Genomic DNA, 20,929 nt, shown 5'->3' with positions numbered 1-20,929 from the left:
CGCTTCTCACGCTCTGCCTTTTCCCACAGCGCATACTGGAGGCGCGAGGCAACCCTTTTCGCGTTCCGGCGCGTCCATGCGGCGCTAACAAAATCCCTGAAGAGATTGAAGGATGAGGCCGAGAACGAGAAGGAGAAGTAAAAACAGGAGGCAGCCGGCTTTCACTTCTCTGTCCTGCGGGAAAGCGTCAATTCCGATCTTCATTCCACTGGTGCGTTCCTGCCAAAAAAGAAAAAAAGGAAACTTCCCGACCGGGTGCTTCGTTCCTTCCTCCGTCGCAGCAGTTCTATGCAAAAACAGCACTGTATAGCGCGCCTCATGCACTCGAGTGGCCCCCCGAAGCGTGATGCGCATCTTTTTTTTTGGACAGCGCGCGTCGCAGACTTCGATCAAACATGTGAAGTATTTGTACGCTTGCGCGCACGTGCACTCCAGTAGAGTTTCACTGCGCACGGGTCGGTGCGTTCGTTCGTGTTCACGCAGACCAAAAAGGCTGCGGCAAGCCGCCACAAGTCGGTAGAAGCTAGCGTGTACTGCAGGACCCTTCGTTGGCTGACAGGCCGAGTCTGTGATTAATGCTTCCGATCGTGCCCTCTCTTCGAATAACAGAAAAACAGCAAAATTGAGCCCTATTTATGTCGGCAAGCCCTATAGTCCCGGTATTCCTCTACTTTTACCGTCGGTATGTCGTCGCAATGTACAAAAAAATTATGGACAGCGGAGCGTGACGTTTGCTGAAAGGCTAAAGGTGCGCAAGGTTTCTTATGTTCAACGCTGGTTATAGTGTAGCACTACGAAACAAAATATTACGCTGCGAAAATACTCACAAAAAATAGCACTATGCGTAAGCGACTATACATGTTTTCACTCATTTTAAGAGACATGTTTATCTGATGTGTAGACGAATTTCCTTCGTAAATGTAACGGAACATGCCTTTCCGCACAATTGCTCATTTTGCACTTTAAATGAACCAGAAAGGAAATATGTGTCCGTAGGTTCTTTCCTTTAATTTTTTTAGGAACCTCATCAACGCGCCTTTATCCCGTGAACATAACTAAACCCGCTGAAGCGCTGCTAACAATAATGATGTAATTGGTTTCGCTGTTGCGTGCGGCTGTTCACAGCAGTTTTTCATTGGGCTAATTTCGTAAAAAGTGGCTCTTGCCAGGGAAGCGTCAGTCGTTGTTCTATGTTGATGTATATCTTCTTAAAGTATGTTTCAACATGATCTTCTTTTTGCTGTAAGCCAAATCTCTGTGATCCACAAACGACACCGCAAACGGAACACATTGCACCGGTACTGATTGGAAGCATAGCAGTATCGCAGTCTTGCTGCAAACAAACAAAAACTCTTACATGTGGTGTCGTAATGGCGACAGAGGCATTGTTTTATCTGTTACAGTTTGCAACACAAAGTAAGCAAACTAACTCGTCACCTTTTTTTCCTGCTAAACAAACTAAATAATAGCAGGCCTTACTGGCAGTGAAATCACCATACGTCGAGACCTAGCACGTCAGCCAGAAACAGTATGCTGGCTAGCAATAAAATGTCGCCATTGCTTTTGCGAAACTGACAATTGTACTACTTACCTTTCTGCGAACGATAAGTAAGAACGCAAGACTCTTTCAGTACAATACTTTCAATTGCTGTCCCGTGTGCCCTCCGTAATTTATATATACCAGCCAAAGATGAACGTAATCCGGAACCCTTCAGGATCTCAACTCCCAAAGGAAGTTAAGTGCGGATATCATATATGAAGGCCTCTGCGGGAAAAAATAAGCTCTCTTTTGATTCCTGTATTCTTTTTCTTTTACATTGAGTGTTCTTTTTTTTCGATATCATTATTACGCTCCTAGTTCATCATGCCGGTTTATTGTTCACATGACTCGTGTCTTTCGGGAAATCCACTCAGCTTCTGTTTTTACCCCACGGGAAGTTTCATTCCGTGCCTCTAAATATCTTTCCGGAGTTTAAAAAAAATATGCGAGCCCTCATCGAGTTTACAATTCCCGCTTCATCTTTTAGAAATAAAGCGCTGAACTCTCTTCTCTTTCCGCGAGGTTATGAGCGTAGCGTAATTGATCCGTGCGTTCTCAGGTGCTGGCAGAAACTTGGAGGCCGCCGACTACAGTGCAGTGCTAAAGTGGGGCAATCGATGCTGCCGAACAGCCGACGGACAAAAGTCAAACACTCGAGTGAGGATATACACGCGGCGTCTCAGTTTGCAGTTTCGTATATAAGTCTCACCAGGAAAGGTTACGAAAGCTTTACGTAAGACAACGCGGGTTGGTTGCGTTCTCGCTCAATAGGATTTTTTCGAAGGAAACGTCAGGAAAGCTTCGTCGTCTGACAGAACGTTCGCGCTGCCGAGACATTTTTGTGTGCATAAAATGAAAAAAAAAATGCAAGCAGGGGATGTATGTGCCGTGGTGGAGCCGACGTTTCGACAAACCTACTTGTCTTCTTCAGTTCTGTAACTGTTGCAGCCTTGAAGAAGACAAGTCCACTTGCCGAAACTTCGGCACACGCCCTTTTTACGGATTTTTTATTACAAGTATCTATTTTCGCCTGACTCCTGCCTTGCTTTTTGTGTGCATAAAGTTATTCTTCGCTCTACAGGCCCGGGTTACCTTTGGCGCGTGTCTGGCGATATTACAACGGCTTCAGCATCATAGAAAGATAAGAGAACTCGTTTGCTAAAGAATGATTTAACATCTGGCACTATAGCAAACGGCCCTTTCGTTTTTTTTTTCTTGCAGCTTAAAGGGAAGCTGAACCACTAAAAAGTGACTTTGGAGTGGGTAATCAAACTTTGAGCACTGCTGTATTTGAAAACGGACGCGAGAATTCCCAAAAGTGAAAGCAAATAGCATTTTTTTTCCAAAAAACGGAGCTGTGGCCGCAGGGCTTCTTGAGATGCTGAGACGACACAGTGACAGTCACATTGGGTATGATGCGCCATCTGCAACAGCAGCACTCTTAAAGCGCGGCATCCGCGATTAGCTCCTGCATAGGCGCGCAGACGGCGCTAGGATGGATGGAGGCTATGGTTGATGATACGAGACGGTCGTTCAAATTGCGCTCGGCTGGTTATCGTTACGGCAAATATTGTTATCAAGCTGCCAAACTTTCAGCGTCTCTATATTAACTTGAGCCTCGAGTGCATAAACAGCGCTCTCACAGTGCGGATCACTGAGCGGCGGGAACCTTCCGTCGGAGTGCAGCGCGGCTCCGCCAATGGTACCGACGATGACGTAGTTGGTTTCCACGCCCACACCTTCGGCGCGTTCGGATGGGCGCAGCAAGAAAAAAAAATTTCTTCGCGTATTATCAAGCTCCGGAATATTAACTCCAAAAAATTACCGACACTGTCGACACTTTCGACATATTTTCAAACTCCGGAAAATTAACGATATATAAGGACATTGTCGACAATAATGAAGGTCCTTGTGAACCACAAAGTTTTACCGAACTCTAAGACCACTTCAGCTTCCCTTTAACTGTGTATGAAAAATTAAGAAGAAGAAGAAAGAAAACTTTATTTTCATGAATAGATATATACGATTACAGGGATTATTTGGACCGATAGCCTAAAGTGGCTAGTGGCCGGTCCAATACAATGTGCAACATAAAAAAAAATGTACAGGTCAGCTTTGAAAAACCAAACAAAAGCAATCATATAAATACAGACAACCAAACAAAAGCAATCATATAAATACAGACAACAAAGTAATACATTTTTTCCTGCAGACATGCATACTTATTAGCTTGCAACTAGCTTGCTATACATAGGCACTTATTAAAAAAGAACAATACAATGAAAATCGAATCAAACACACACATGCTTACATGTCTTGACTCCACAGAAAAAATGATTTACATGCCATGCTGAAATTACGTGCCGTTTTAATCTCTAGGGGGACCGTGTTCCATATTTTTGTTCCATTAAATTGTATTAGTCTTTCTCCGTAAACATTAAAACATTTGGGCAGATTGAAATTACCATTCGAAGCATGTCGCGTATTGCGTTTAGGAATTGAAAAAAGATCAGCAGGCAAAGGTGAATTTCTATTAATTATGTTATTTACTGAAACGGCAATTTTGTAGTCGCGCAACATCGGAACCGAGAGAATGCGTTGTGATTGGAAAATACTACCTACTGATTCACCTTGGCTTATGATTTTCAGTGTACGCTTTTGAAGTCGTTCAAGAGTTTTTAGATAAGTGTTGTACGTCACACCCCACGATTCCAGACAGTAACCTATGTGACAGTGACACAATGAAAAGTAAAGTGTGCGAAGTATAGCTTGTGGAAAATATTGGCGAGCTTTTATTAGCGAATAGCAGCCATAGGCTACCTTTGCGCACACACTCTTTACTTGCTCATGCCAGTGTAAATGTTCATCAAAAGTGACGCCTAAATATTTAAAACAAGGAACTTGTTGAATAGGAGCGTTGTTTATTGTTAGGTTAAGAGATTCAGCGTCAATATGTTTCCTACGAGAGTGAAACACCATGTACTTTGTTTTAGTACAGTTAACAGTCAGCTGATTCCTGGCAAACCATTCCGAAATGTTCGATAAATCGGTCATCGCGTCATTTTGTAGATCTGCTAAGGAGTGTCCTGTGAAAACTAAAACAGTGTCGTCCGCGTACATCAGTGCCCTTGACCTCTGTAGGAATCGCGGGACATCATTGATATAAAGGGAGAACAATATAGGGCCCAAAACTGAACCCTGTGGCACCCCGCATTTAATATAACCGTAAGATGACTTGATGTCACCAATGACTACCTTTTGATTGCGTGCCGATAAGTAACTAGAAAAGAAATCAAGCGAGTTACCTTTTATCCCATAGGAATGCATTTTTTCCAGTAAAATGGAATGACTAATAGCATCAAATGCCTTTCGTATGTCTAAAAATACTGCTATTGCTATGTTGTTTTCATGAAGCGCGGAATTAATATATTGCGTAAGCATCGAAACAGCAGTTGAAGTGGACCTGTTAGCAACAAAGCCGTGTTGCTGAGGACAAAGTACTTTCTGTTCACCCAGGAAGCGCCTTAATTGCGACGAAATTAGTTTTTCAAGCGTAGTGTTAATACTACTCAGGACAGATATTGGTCTGTAGCTGTCCGGAAGATTCCGATCACCAGATTTGTACACTGGTATTACTTTGGCGGTCTTAAGTATACTAGGATAAGTTTTAGAGGAAAATGCATGATTAAATATATGGCATAAGGGACCACACAAAACATCGATATTCTCCTTTAAAATCCTCGATGATATGGCGTCATGGCCAGCTGCCTTGTTCCCTGGTAACTTCTTAATAACTTGTCGGATGTCATCCTCAGTCACATCACATAGATGGAAATTATTGGTAACAGTACAGGGTGCATTTAAATTCGGCATATGAGCAGGGAACTTCGTCGCAAGGCTGAGACCAATATTAGTAAAGTAATCGTTAAAGTTGTCGGCCACTTCGCGAGTTGGATTATCAGGTATAATGCGTTGTTTGCTACCCATGCCAGTGACGTCTTTAACAACCTGCCATATCTTCTTCGTGTTACCATCATTTTTTTTCACTAGGTTGGTATAGTAGCACTTCTTGGATTTTCTTATCATTGCTACTGACTTATTTCTGTAAAACTTAAAATTTTGATGGTAGTATTCATTGCTCCTGTTATTTTTCCATTTGTCGTAGTAAAAATCTTTCAGCTTCAAAACCTCAAGTATATTTCTATTCATCCATGGACATATGGCATGGTCGTAATTTCGGCGCGAACAGTTACGCGTTGATCGTTCAATGGCATCCACAATGCATTGTACAATGTTATCACACTCCACGTCCACGTCTTCATCATAGAGGGCATCAAAATTCGTAGCTTGTAGTAGTCTTTGCACAGAATTATAGTCGACACGTGTTGTTCGTTTAATGGCAGGTATGGCAGGAGCACAAATGTGTTTCTGGGGTAAAATAGAAAGGTGGGATTGTGATCCGCAATAGCAACAGCGTATACGCCTGCCGATACATCCAAGTCAGCGTTACACAACACGTGATCAATAATCGACTCCGAGTGGTCTGTTATGCGAGTAGGGGATGAAATAACATTTCTCAGATTAACTGATTGTAGCAAAAACACGTAATCGTCACATGTATCTCCAGACAAGTCTATGTTAATATCACCGCAAACAATAACATGCGCTTTAGAGGCCACAATGGGAATCATGGTACTTTCCATCACAGTAATGAAGTCAGCCACACTGGAATTTGGTGGACGATATATTACACCGATGGTAACACCATTCTGAAGATGAATAAAAAGAGTCTCTACCGATGAACTGCAGCATGAGCTATTGCTAAGGTGAACGAAACTAAAACAGTCTTTGATAAATAGCGCCACGCCCCCTCCTCGTGTAGCACTGTTTCTAGGTTGCGACAGCATGACGTAGCCGGGTAGATGAACTGATTCGCTTTCTCGAAGCCAAGTTTCAGTTATAGCGATGACATCATATTTAAACGAGTGCTGTGATAAGTACGAAAGCAGATGATCGAAGTTCTTCTTTATGCTGCGAATATTACAATGTAATACTGCGAAATGATCCTGCTGCAGCCATATGTTTTCAACCTCAGAAAAAGAAAACGCCATTTAAAGATATAGGAAACTCCAGGTTTACAGAAACAAGCAGGGAATCCTCAAACAACTTTGGAAAGATCCTCAGCACATGTGACGTGAAGCACACGTGAATTATCCGCCTTCCGCATCAAAATCTTGCCACCAGTTACCCAGGTGTATTTCCAGTTTTTTTTCCCGCTTTGTCTTTAGAGCGGCTGTTAGCAATTCCTTGTTTGCCGGACACAAGTGCTCATTTATGTATACTGGAGACAGGGTCAATCTAAATAGGTCGCGAAAGTCGGAAGAAAAGTGGTCGGAAACCTATTGCGACAAACATCAAACCCCGCGTGACGATTAAAGCGCTACCAGGTGAGGGGGGGTGGGACAAATAATGAAAACAAAAAATAATAAACGTTTATTTTCATTAGTTTTAATTTATTTGTCACGAATTAAATTAGTAGATTACTTTAATCAAACTTTAGTCTTGGTATGTGGTTGAGTGGCCAATTTTTTTCGTTTATTTTTCAGAAACAGCGGGCACATGCAGGCAGTCTGGTAACATGGGCCAACGGTTTTGCGCATTTTCAGATGCAAATGGCGTCGCTCGTTTTTGCGCAGTTTTTGTGCCTGTCGTCCGCAGGTGATTCCTCCCATAAGCGTTGTTTTCTAGGCGTAGTACTTGTCAGAAGGTAATATAGCCCATCGCAGCCATCGGGAACCGTTTCAGTGATTGTGTTTTGCCAGCGCACGGCCGGCGTGCTGTCGCCCTTCGGGACGATGAGTCCGCCACGCTAGGCGAAGAAACGCTGCGCTGTCTACGGATGCAAGAGCAACACGTGTGCAAGGTTTGTGTGCACGTTGAATTGTTATGCTACTTCGGATTCTGTGTTATATATTTGGGGTAATATCCTGTTCAACTGCAATATTTCGCAAAAAATACACCTTATTTATCAAATCTGTCTTTTTCGTCTTCCCGTTATCTTGCAGGCTTCCATTATGGAGCCGTCATAGTGATAAGAAAAAGAACGTGCAGCTATAAAAAAAAAGTAAGAAGCGGCGCCCTGTCAAAAAATTTCATAATTTCGCGCCCATTGCGTTAAAACGTGACGTCATTTCCTCTTCGGTTGTGACGTCATCTTTTTCTTTTTTAATTCTGTTTGTCCCCTCCTCACATAGATGGCGACTGTTGCAACAACTAGCACCGGCTTGACAAGTGGGCTTCTACGGAAGTTACGCTACGAGTTTACATATACCTTGCTGGAGATGCGATGCCCTGAAAACCTAAAGCTGTCGTGTTAAGTCGTTGCTCCTTAGCAGTCCTCACAACATTATCTTTCACAGCTCCCGAAGAAACCCAACTATGATGTTAGGTGTTGACGCGCTCCTTGATGGTACTCGGTGCACAACGTCTATATCTGTTTCTTTGACTTCAACTTTCAGGCAGGTGGCAAGCTGTTCCATTGTGGAAATCAGTTTTCCCCCTCCATTACAGGTACGCCCTTTATTTTCAGGTTATTCTGTCTACTGTATTGTTGCAGAGCAGTGAGTTCCTGTTTTATTTCCTTAAGATCCTTGGCGAGGCGACTGTTTTCACTTTCACTCGCGTGGTTTTCTGCTCGCACCGCAGCAAGCTCTTTCTTTGTTTCGCCAAGTTCCTCCTTTAATTGCTCAAAGTGCTCATTCATGAAGTTGACCGACTGTCTGAGAGTTTGTAGTTCGCCTTCAAAACCTTTGTGATGTCTTTCTTTAGCTCATCATGTTTGGCATCAATTCTAGCAGAAAAATCCGGCAAGGTCTTTGCTAGTTACTTCACAGTAGTGGGCGGCTTCTCAAACATAGCACCCGTCATTCACTGAGCAGTCCAGGAACTAAGAAGTGCTTAAGACGTGATCCCGCAGACCGTGCCTGCTTCCACCAGCAGTGTTCTGCATCAAGCAAGGTAAATTATTAGATGTCGTTCAGCCTCGTTGTTGCCTGGACTGCTCGTGAAATGACGGCTGATCCTCGCTGGAGCGGTGGTTTTATAGCAGAGCTGTGACGTCACGGTATTTCAGGGGGCGTTGTTCCGGTTCCGCCCTCTTGATTCCTAGTCGCGCTGAGCGCTTCCGAAGACACGTGCTGAAACCCAACGAGCGACGGCAGGCAGAGACATGGCAACGAAGTGTCGCGGCTTAAAGGGGTACTGACACGAATATTTTCAGTTGTCGTTTTTTTGCGTCAAATGAAAGGTCAAGCCTCCAAGAGCCTAGAAAAGGTAGTGCTAAGCGCGACTGCGCCCTGGAAAAGTATTACAGTATGTTTTTAAAAGCTAGTTTCGGTTCCTACTGTACCCTGACGTCACAACACGATATGAGCTTCTCGTCACGTGCTCGCACAATATATAGTGACGTTTCCACGGCCGCTCCGCGCCGGGGCTCCGTGGGGACGTACAAGCGGCCATTTTGGAAGTTTTGATGACGCACAAGCGGCCATCTTGGAAGTTTTGGTACCTGACGTCACCACAACTAGTCAGACTGCTGCATGAAGTCACAGGAATTAGTTGTAGCCTGACGTCAAGCTAGTGTCGATGTCAGTAGGTGCGCCATGGAAAAATTGACTTTAATATCAAATTTTAAATCTTATCAGCATTTGCTGAGCTTCACACGTGCTCAGAGCCTCTCTGCATGCAGGAGATTTGTATGGCAGAGTAAACTCGCCTTCAAAAAAAGGTGTCAGTACCCCTTTAAGACGTGATCCCGCAGTCCTTGCCTGCTTCCACCACCAGCGTTCTGCATAAGCAGGTAAATTATTAGATGTCTTTCAGCCTCGTTGTTGCCTGGACTGCTCGTGAAATGACGGCTTATCGTCGCTGGAGCGGTGGTTTTATAGCAGAGCTGTGACGTCACGGTATTTCAGGGGGCGTTGTTCCCGGTTCCGCCCACTTGATTCCTAGTCGCGCTGATCGTTTCCGAAGACACGTGCTGAAACCCAACGAGCGACGGCAGGCCAGAGACGTGGCAACGAAGTGTCGCGGCTTAAGACGTGATCCCGCAGACCTTGCCTGCTTCCACCACCAGCGTTCTGCATAACGCAAGGTAAATTATTAGCTGTCGTTCAGCCTCGTTGTTGCCTCGACTGCTCATGAAATCAAGTCCCCTATGCCGCTGGAGCATCACCCACCGATTAAGACGCAAGGTAGCTAGCTGAGCTTTAACCACTGTTAAGCAGATGACTGCTCGCCCCGTTTCTTCGGCTCTCGCGTCATGCTTGCATTCTCTTTTTATGATGATATCGGCTCTACAGGCGTATAAAACTTGCTGCGCGAACGGCTAGATAATCGCACAAAGTCAGAAGGTGAGAGAGAACGGCAGCATGGGCTATGGTGATTTGTAATCGACATATTTGCACAGCGCTACGAGAACGAGGACGTATGAAAGGACACAACACAGGCGCTGACTTCAACTGAATTATTAGCGAAAACGCTAGAAATATACAGCTGATAACACCAGCACACATCAGCACAAACGCACAAACCTATTGCGTCAAAGCCAGATGACACGACTTCTTTTTGGTTAGGGCAACTGATGGCATGCTTACACAGAGGTCACCGCTGTTGGATTTGATTCGCTTCTATGATTTCGCGTGTAAGCTGTTCGCGGTGTTTCGCGACAGCTACGCACTTTTCAAATTCTGGTTTACACCCACAATCTCTACAATGTATGCCGAGATTACCTTGAACAGCTGTGGTGACATGATAGTGATGCTCTTTTAAACGCTCGTTCAAGCATCTGCCCATTTGCCCAACGTCCTTCTTACCACAAGACAACGCGATCACGTATACAACACCCACAGCGCATGCTACAACTGCCTCTTGTGTTTTGTTATGCAAACGCTCCTTCGAGTGGCTTGGGTATTCACGCGCTTACAAAGCATTGATAGTTTTTCCGGAGCTGAGAATACAACCTTAACGTCAACCTTGTCCCCTATCTTTTTCAGGTTGTGCGAAATTTTATGCAGGTTGGGGAGCACCGCGACTAGTTTATTATCTTTAGCTGCATAGCTCGCTGATGCTTCACCTCCCTGTCTGCATCAGCGAGCTGTGCCGCTAGAGATAATAAACGAGTCGCGGTGCTCCCCTACCTGCATAAAATTTCGCACAACCTGAAAAAGATTATTACTAGTGCAACGCTGCTGAATATTTAGTTGCTTGTTTTCTCGCTGGACCATTTCACCCAAGGTATTTGCTGCAGTTTCGGTTTCACTTCTGTAAATGGAGCAAGTAAACTTCTCATGTTTTATTATTTATTACCACGCCATCCATTACTTAATAACGATGAAAAGGAACCAAAATTTAGTTAAACTCAGTCATAAGAAGGCAATACGCAGTGAAACCAAGGCAAGCAAGAGGTCAGCCATTTACAATATAATGAAGCGTTTTGAAGAAGTACTCTACTATTAGAGACAGACGCAGAAACGTTACCAGAAATAGTAGAACCAAGGCAAAGCTTGTATTGTCGAATCGTCGCATTTTTTCTAAGGGAGCAGCGTTCTCTGCTTCTGGAAGTAGTGCCGCTGTTTTGCATTACATTTACTACCCCTACAAAAAAGAGCCACCTGGCTAATTACGGACAGCTGCACAGTGACAGTGAAGCTTATCTGGTCCATATGCACAATCTCATGCTTAGTTATTTGATTACAATAAGTTTCAAGCGACTTGACAACGTAAATCAAGTACGAGGCTTGCTAGAGCGCACGGTACGGGCCGTGGTACTTCGGAAGAAGCTTCATAGACCGACCGGGGCCACCTAGGAGTCCCAGAGCCCAGGCCCGTAGCTAGGGGGTATGCCCCACGGGCCCGCGCCCCCTCACAAAAGTTTGAAGGAGGGGCGTGTTTTACCGACAAGAATAATGAGAATAGGTATTTTTTTTTGTCAGACAGTCAAGGCCTTCAGCAAGTGCCCCCTCCCTCCTCCCCCCCTCGCTTTTCGCTGACTGGCGCAGGCCGGCAGCGACGGTGGCGGGGACCGGTGTGCGCAGAACAGACGTGAAAACGGTAGGCAAGCAGACGAGGAAAACGCGACAAAGCGCGGCCGCGCGCCGTTGCCATGGCAGCGACAGAGAGATCTTCCACCGGCTGCTTTGCTGCTGGCTTGCGGTTTCCTTTATTGAATTTTCGGTGCTCGCCACATTCCTATGAATAATGCTGTCTGACGCTCATAACGTGCATGCATTCGTGACCTGGAAGTGCCGTGCGCGCGGCGATAATGCGATCGAGAAGCATGCAAGATATCAGGACTATTTTTTGTGAGGTGAAACGACACCCTTTCAACACGTTATTTAGTGTACGATGCTTTCCTGATCAGCATAGGTAATTTTATCGGGAATATCAGGCGATGACACACTGCCATTGTTGCAGCAACACCACTTTACGCAGTTGAAAGAGCAATCACAAAGAGGGAAGTTCAGGCATGGACACATGCATGTTGTCTATACTGCTTACTTTCCCGAAACAGGTACCCATGTTAGCAGCAATGTACAACAGAGCGAATGAAACAGCAGAGGAAGAGAACTTCAATACTAACAAGCGCTTTTCGCATTACAAGTTCTGCTTGCCGATTCAATCAGCCAAGTATTCGGTGCTCACTAGATTGCCCTCCGCATTGTGTTGCGAGCCACACCTAATCATGGGGCATCAAGCTATACGAACAGATCAAGCTCGCCTTGCATGTTCGCCTCAGGATTATGACTAATGTGTCGCTGCTGCACAATATATATATATATATATATATATATATATATATATATATATAGATATATATATTGTAAGCACATTATCGTACTTCATCGTTCTCACTTGTACATAACCATCATCATCGCCATTGGGTTGGTTGGTTGCTGTTCTGCGCCGAGGCAGACATCGCGGAATAAACGCTGCTGCTGGCCCTGCCTGGTGAAGTCTTCCTGCGTCTTTCAGAGTGGTGGAGGTGGGTCAAGATCCCGACGTCCTCCTACGTTCGTGTCCCACCTGGAGCTACGATCCGGTCGCCGCTTGCGCCCGGCCACCCCCACAGCTATGCAGACAACGGAACCAACACCTAGCCCTAACCCTACCGCGCCGATTGCCTGCGGCTGCCCTCCCTTCGTCCACTGTCACTAGCCCTCAGCGCGAACCACCCGTATTCGCTGGTCTCCGCGGTGACGACGTCGAGGACTGGCTCGACCTTTACAACCGTGGTGGGTTCAGCCAATCGGTGGACCGAAGCGGAGAAATTGAGCTATCTCCCATTCTACCTGACCGGCGTTGCCAAAACGTGGTATTTCAACCACGAAACTGACTTCGTCGATTGGTTGACCTTTGCCACCAAGCTGCGACAAATCTTCGGATGTTCGTCAGGTCGTTCCGAAACCGCCAAACAGAAGCTGGCTACGCGGGTTCAACTTGCACACGAGACATACACTTCATATATCGAGGATGTTTTGGCCCTCTGTCGCCGTGCGAACAGCGATATGACGGAAGCCGAGCGCGTTCGCCACATCCTTAAAGGAATTGGCACGATTGCGTTCAACGCCTTGGCTGTTAACAATCCAACTACGGTTGAAAACATCATTTCCACATGCCAACGCCTTGACCAATTGCAGTCCCTCCGCCTTCAACAAGACAGCGATCCTCGCCTTATGCCTCCCTCTGATTTGAAAGCTCTTATCGCGCCATCATCCGTGAAGAACTTCGAGACCTGGAACAGCAGCGGTCCACTGCCGTCTCAACTCCACCCGCACCGTTCGACCTGCGGAATCTTGTGAAGCAGGAGTTGGCGGCCATGACAACACCGACAGCGCCGGTCGCTCCACCAGCACGCCCGCTGCCCACATACGCTGATGTGGCCTCCCTGACGACACCGACAGCATCAGTTGCGCAAACACTGATGCCCACATATGCCGATATAGCTGCAATTCCGCCTGCTGCGGTCACATCTGGGCCTGCTGACATTACTTGTGGCAATTGGCTTCTGTGCGAGGTGCGGTACCTGCTCCACCCTCGTCTCCTCAGTGGGCGTCCGTCCCGTCCTGTTTGTTTTTAACTGCGGTATCCGAGGCCACATATCTCGTTACTAGAGGTGTGCACTGGCTCCGGGTAGCCCGAAAGCCGAGCCCGACCCGGCCCGCGGGCCGGGCTCGGGCGGGCCGACGTACTTTCACCTCGGGCCCGGGCCGGCTCGGGCTGCTTGGAGCTTTATCGGGCCGGGCTCGGGCTCGACGCAAAGCCCGACTCCAAGCCCGAAATATAGAGAATGAGCGGGAATGGTTTTCCAGGACGCATACAGCGCCTCTTCCGCGGCCGCCCTTTACCGCTTTTCCTTTCCATTCGCCACTTTAAACAAAAGGGGAGCAGGTAAAGCACTGCTCTGTTGCACTGCGACAAATAGAGAAGTAGCACCGCCTGAGCTAGTGACGGCGCCACGCGACTGTTCCGCGTTAGAGGCCAAATCCCATATGAGTGAAAATTCACGCGACAGCGACGAGCGACCCGACGTAGATCGCTTTCGTGCAAGCTTACGCTTGCATTGGCATGCCCCATACACGTGACAGCTTTGGCGAGCGAACTCCATTGTTGCTGGCATGTGGCCCTCTACTTGTATAGCAAAAGTACCGCGAACAGTCACTATTAGAGACTGTTCGTCGTGTGTCGTTTGGTCATATTCGATATGCTCGATAAAATGCCAAATTACCGGAAAACGATGTTTTGTTTTCGCAGCGAACCTTCAAAAGCCGGGCCGGGCCGGGCCGGGCCGGGCCGGCCCGGGATTGTGTTTTCGTACGTCGGGCCGGGCCGGGCGGGCTCGCAGCCCTTTGCCGTCGGGCTCGGGCGGGCCTTCGACAAAGTCAGCGGGCCCGGGCCGGGCTCGGGCTCGGAAATACGGCCCGTGCACAGCTCTACTCGTTACTGCCGTCGCCGCCAGCAGGATGAACGACGAGGCTATGCTGAGTTCGAGCGGGACCGGTTTCGAAGACCCGATCATTATGGTCCAGACTCCTACTCATTCACGCAGTACCGGTCTCCGTCTCCTCCAGCGTCCCCGCGTCAACATCAGGACTACCGCTCCTCCAGGCGACGCTCTCCATCACCCTACCGCCGCTCGGCATCGCCGCTTCGCCCCCTCTCCCGCACTCTTGAACAACATTCGGAAAACCAGGATTGCAGTTTTTGGAGGGAAAACTGCGTCCGTCGATCATCAAAAATGCCCTCCCGTTTCCCCGGCTAACCTGTTGTCAGTGACTATTGAAGGTGTCCTGTGCAAGCGCTTGTTGATACCGGTGCCGCTACTTCTGTTATACGTAGTGACTTGTGCTCGCGGCTCCGTAAAGTCAGAACACCTTATGTGGGACCTGTGTTGCGTGGCGCAAATAACGTACTCATCCAACCTGATGGACAGTGTACGGCTCGCGTTTTCATCGACGGCATACGGCACATATCGAGATGATTGTGCTACGCACGTGCGGTCATGAACTTATCCTGGGTTGGGACTTCCTACATTCTGCCTCCGCTGTCATATCATGTAAAGAACACGTCGTTCACATCACGGATACGTCGGATGCATCTATGTCAGCCCCGCCTTCATTGATCTTCAACTTGGCTGTCGCTGAAGACTGTGTTTTGCGCCCTGGTCATGAACACGTGGTAGCTGTTGCATCTAGCCAAGTAGCCGATGGTGACGCCCTAGTTGCCCCCTGCTCCTCGCTGCACCTCTCGTGGAATTCTCGTCGCCTCCTGTATCCTCCGGTTGTCCCATGGCCGCGCGCTTCTGCCCATTTGCAACACAACTGCAGAATCTATGATGGTGCCCAAGGGGATGACTGTAGCGACGATAGACGCATCTCCACTGGCCTCCATTTCAGCACTTTGCCCGTCTTCATCGTCAGTACCCACATCAGGTGCGAGTTCTTCCCCTTTCCGAGCAGTAATCGGCTCCGATCTAACCTCTGCACAATCCACAGCGTTATTGGCGCTTTTAGCTAAACATAAGGCCTGCTTCGATAGCTGTGCCACGACACTGAGTCAGACTCCCGTGGCCGTACAACCGCATTGAAACGGATGGCTCTGGTGTTATACGCCGTCGGCCTTATCGTGTCTCACAATCGAAAGAAAAGTCATTGAAGAACAAGTTGATGATATGCTATCACGCAAGATAATACGGCCATCTTCCAGTTCCTGGGCTTCTCGCGTCGTCTTAGTGAAGAAAAAAGATGGCTCCGTTCGTTTCTGCGTTGATTATCGAGCGCTTAATAAGATCACGCCCAAGGATGTATATCCTATCCCTCGAATAGATGACGCCTTGGACACACTACAAGGAGCGCAGTATTTTTCCAGTCTTGACCTACGATCGGGGTATTGGCAAAATCCCTATGAATGAGGCTGACAAAGAAAAAACCGCCTTTGCTACACCGGATGGGCTCTACGAATTAACGTAATGCCATTTGGCCTGTGCAACGCTCCGGCAACATTTGAGCGCATGATAAATACTGTTCTTCGTGGCCTAAATGGAAGACCTGCCTCTGTTATTTAGATGATATTGTTGTGTTTTCATCTACCTTTGCCCAACACCTTCACGATTAGACGAAGTACTTCAGTGCCTTTCAAACGCTGGCCTTCAGATAAATACCAAAAAGTGCATGTTTGCCAGCAAAAGTATAAAAGTCCTCGGTCACGTCGTTTCCAAAGACGGAGTCCGGCCAGATCCCGACAAGATAGCTGCTGTATTGCAGTTTCCTCGGCCTTCCACCCAAAAGACGTTGCGCAGTTTTCTGGCCTGGCGTCATACTTTCGCCGCTTTATACGCAACTTCGCGACTATAGCGGCTCCCCTAAATAAGCTATTAGTCGCTGGTGCTCCTTTCGCTTGGTCCAACGACTGCGAGATCGCATTTGAAGTCCTTAAAGAACGCCTGACTTCCGGACCAGTGCTTCGCCACTTTGACGAGAGCGCGCCTACTATCCTCCACACTGACGCAAGCGCGCAAGGTATTGGAGCAGTACTTTTGTCAGCGTGATGCCGCCTCTAAAGAGCAGGTTGTGGCATACGACAGCCGGACTCTGTCGACAGCGGAGAGGAACTACACGATCACGGAGCAGGAATGCCTGGCTATTGTCTGGTCGATACAGAAATTCCGCCCGTACCTCTACGGTCGGCACTTCACTATCGTCACAGACCATCACGCACTGTGTTGGTTGTCCTCGATGAAGAATATGTCAGGACGTCTAGGGCGCTGGGTCCTGCGCTTGCAAGAGTATGACTTTACCATCACATATAAGTCTGGCAAATGTCATCATGATGCCGACGCGCTGTCCCGATGCCCACTTTCACTCACTCTTCACAATACGTCCTCCGCATCGCCTCCTGAGAGCTCCGACATCCCGCCTGCCTCACGACACCTGTCGATCACCTCACTGGACCAAATTCAACCTTCTTCGCAAGCCGGTTTCCGTTCACTTCAGCGGGCCGACTCCTACTGTCGAACTTTCCTTGACTACCTCGCGGCATCACTTAACCACCTAACAGCCGCTTGAGACGCCAGCTTAGACAATTCCGCCTCGACGACGGTGTGCTCGAACGCTATATTTATCATCCCACGGGTAACAAGTGGGTGCCGTCCTTCCCCGCTGCCTTCGTCTTCGCGGTTTTAGAAGCATTTCACGATGACATTGCTGCTGGTCATCTAGGTTTTCGCAAGACCTACGACCGCATCAGGACCCGCTGTTTCTGGCCCGGCTTGTCCCACGTCGGTAGCCAAATACGTGGGGCTCGTGCGCGTCATGTCAGCACCGTAAGCGGTCCACGCCCCATCCACCGGTTTCCTGCAGCCTCTTCCCTGTCCGACAACACCTTTTGAATTTGTCAGAATTGACTTGTATGGTCCCTTGCCGTTGACGTCTAACGGTCACCGTTGGATCGTAACTGCAGTCGATCATTTGACAGATACGCCGAGACTGCGGTCCTCTTCGGTCCGGTACTGCTACAGAAGTCGCCGACTTTTTCTTGCAGTCCATCGTCTTGCGCCATGGAGCTCCTCGCGTTCTTCTGAGTGACCGGGGCAAAGCCTTCATTTCGCCGTCCTCGAGGAAGTCCTACGGGCCTGTAGAACGACGCATAAAACCACTTCTACGTACCACCCACAGACGAACGGTCTTACTGAGCGCTTTCACCGAACGCTCTCTGACATGATCTCCATGTACCTACGTCCGGATCACAAAAACTGGGACAATATTTGCCATTTGTCACCTTCGCATATAATACCGCGACACAAAGATCTACCGGCTACAGCCCTTTCTTCCTTGTGTATGGACGATCTGCATCATCAGCCTTCGACACGGCATTCTTCTTTGGTCCAGAGCTCCGTCCAGTACTCCTCTACCAGAAGAGTTCGCAGCTCGAGTCGCGCAATGCCGTGAAATTGCTCGGCGCAACACGGAAGCCACTCAAGAAGACGAAAAACGTCGCTGCGATAGCAAAAGACGCGACGTGACAATTTCATTCCGGAGATAAGGTCTTACTATGGACCCCGACTCGAGCGTCAGGCTCTGCGAGAAATTTCTTCACCGGTACGTTGGCCCATACACCGTTCAACGACGAACTTCCCCAGTGAACTATCTCGTCACCCCGCTTCACTCCGTCACTGACCACCGTCGTCGCAGCACAGAAATTGTTCACGTGTCACGCATGAAGCCTTTCATTACTCGTTCAGCTGACCTTTGAGTTGCGGCCAGGCTGGCCGCTTCGAAGAGGGGGGGAAATTAGTGTAAGCACATTTATCGTACTTCATCGTTCTCACTTGTACATAACCATCATCATCGCCATTGGGTTGGTGGTTGCTGTTCTGAGCCGAGGCAGACATCGCGGAATAAACGCTGCTGCTGGCCCTGCCTGGTGAAGTCTTCCTGAGTCTTTCAATATATATATATATATATATATATATATATATATATATATAGATATATATATATATATAATATATATCGTTGCCACTTCGCCGCAAAGCACGCGGCAGCCCTAGCAGCTGTCACTCGTCACAGGCAGCGGCAAGATGCGAGATATATGTCAGTGGCTCGTGAGTGGTCGAAAGTCTTGTCCCGTTGATGTCAGGGCGACGAGTAATGAATTCGCGTTACAATGTGAGCTTGCTTGGCGGGCCCAATCGGAAGCATGGACGCCCGAGAGCAGCCTATGGCGTCGTTGGCGCAGTGTGCTAGAGGGACGTCTGCACAACACGTATACCCAGACAAACAAGTTTATACAATGTGCATTATTTCTTTCAGTATGTGTATGCTAATGGTGCAGACGGCCCTCAAGCACGCTGTGCCAACGACGCCATAGGCTGCTCTCGGGCGTCCATACTTCCCATTGGGCCCGCCAAGCAAGCTCACATTGTAACGCGAATTCATTACTCGTCGCCCTGACATCAACGGGACAAGACTTTCGACCACTCACGAGCCACTGACATATATCTCGCATCTTGCCGCTGCCTGTGACGAGTGTCAACTGTAAGGGCGACCACGTGCTTTGCGGCGAAGCCCCAACAAAAAGTAATGCAGGACGCGTTCTGAGGGCCGAATTCAAAAATTATTTTCTTCCTTAAAACAAGAAAATGATTTGATTATACTTTCTTCATTACTTAACAATGTAGTATACTATCAAACGCCGCAAGACGAGGATTTTTACTTCAAACGCATCAGTATGAAAAATACGGTCAAACATGCGACAAATCGCATATATTTTTCTAATTTCATAATTGTTTTTGGAAGAATTGAACCTTATTTCAACCCTAAATATATTTGTACTAAACTACACTTTCCTAAAAATCATACTATTATTAAGATGTTTAGGAGAGTTCCAGATAGCTCAAGAAAAAATCACAAACTTTGAAGATTTTTGTAGTTTTTGAAGATAGGTAGCTGATAGTGAAACACAAAATATTCGGAATTACTTATTAGGTCAACTAAACAGAAACTCTGCGATAAGCGTGGTTTCGAAGCTCAACACACAAAAAGATTTTATACACATTTTTCTATTAGGCACAGTTTAACAAATACAAGCGAATTTCGAGGGGGCGCCATGATCGTCAAAATTTTTTTTCGAGCAAAAATATTTGCCAGAATACGCTATGTGGCACAGGCAATAGGCAGAATTTTATCAGCAAAATCTGCGATGTGCGAGCGCCATGTCTGGGACACTTGGCATGGATTGACAAGGACATGGTGCTGTTTGTTTTTTCCAGCTTCTCAACAACTCAGCGTTTCCCTTCTTCCGATATGCCTAAGGTATTTGAAAGTTAGATGGAGCGCCTAATACATTTCTTCGACAACCAATTTTTCTGTTTTATTGCAAGCAAATAACCATGCTTTTGCACCGTTTTGAATGAACGATTTTCCGCAGATAGAACGTGAAGGTAGGTTATCTGTTGTCTTACGGTCCGTTAGTTGTCAGGCTAGGGCATCTTTTTTTTCTACGGAATCGGAAGGTGTTCCGACCCAACCAAGGCTTGTCGAACTTGCTGTCAATCTATAGTAGCACTCTGGCAGAGAAAAGTTATGCCGCGTTTATTTCAATGGCAGGTGTCCGTTCCCAATGTGAGCATCGATCATGCGTGTAGGAGCATCCTTGCAATTATTGTTTCGAATTTAAGCATTTTTTCACCATCTTCCTCTTTTAAATGCGAAGCATTTCTTAGCGACCGTTGGCACTTTGAGCGTTTATCTATCTATCTATCTATCTATCTATCTATCTATCTACTCTATCTATCTAGCTATCATCCCCTACGTCTGGGTGCTCTCTTGATCGCCTCCTTAACTTGGTGTAGACCAAAATTGGCATGGAAGGGTAAGAGGATTTCATGAATATGACTGTCGGTCATGACAAGAATAACGTGAAAATCCTGCCGCGTGCGTCGTCAAACCCTTTGCTCCAGACATGTGTGGCACATTCCCGTTTACCATGGCCCGCGGTCTACGGCTGCGCGCCACAAGTGACTGACAGTTTATATCTACCCAGAAACGGCGAGAACAGACATCATAACTTAATGCGAGAGCGTAAAGAAAAACGACATCGGCAGCGTTGACCCGACGAATGGAAAGAACAAAATTAGGATCCCAGCAGGAATCGAACCCAAGCATTCTGCGTGGCAGTCATTCTACCACAGAGCCACGCCAGGTCTTATAACTGGTTTTGAAAAACAGCCTATGCAGGCCTAATGTCGATGCAGCGTGAATTGTGGTTATGGTGCTGGCTATCTATTTTTGAAAGAAGCAATGACACTACATGATACTCCTACTATGTGATACA

The sequence above is a fragment of the Rhipicephalus sanguineus genome, chromosome 3 (assembly GCF_013339695.2).
Source record: "Rhipicephalus sanguineus isolate Rsan-2018 chromosome 3, BIME_Rsan_1.4, whole genome shotgun sequence".
NCBI lineage: Eukaryota > Metazoa > Arthropoda > Arachnida > Ixodida > Ixodidae > Rhipicephalus > Rhipicephalus sanguineus.
Note: the sequence above shows the minus strand (reverse complement) of the source record.